Genomic DNA, 261 nt, shown 5'->3' with positions numbered 1-261 from the left:
GCTAAGCAATGCAAGCGCCACCTCTTTGACCTGGAAATTACCTCCCGAAAAAAATCCATTGTTGTATCTGTTCTTTGCTCACATTTTTCCCCTCACTTTGACTTAATTCACAGATTTTGGCTTTTGATGTTACTCGTGTTTGAAACTGCGATAGCGATTTAAACGGGTTTAACTTGAGAAACTGAGAGGCAATTATGATTGTTTTTTTCTATCATTATTTTGCTGGATTATCATTTTCGTATTGATTCTGTGATTAAGGAC

General features: G+C 36.4%; 1 protein-coding gene across 1 annotated transcript in view; it reads right to left on the bottom strand.

Moving 5' to 3' along the window:
* LOC119585399 (adenylyl cyclase 78C-like) overlaps nt 1–261 on the bottom strand; it is a gene marked incomplete in the record, with an annotated part of 159642 nt that overhangs the window by 48834 nt on the left and 110547 nt on the right.

This window comes from Penaeus monodon, chromosome 19, assembly GCF_015228065.2.
Source record: "Penaeus monodon isolate SGIC_2016 chromosome 19, NSTDA_Pmon_1, whole genome shotgun sequence".
Taxonomy (NCBI): Eukaryota; Metazoa; Arthropoda; class Malacostraca; order Decapoda; family Penaeidae; genus Penaeus; species Penaeus monodon.
The sequence above is the reverse complement of the archived record's forward strand: the minus strand, read 5'-3'. Positions and strand labels throughout refer to the sequence as shown.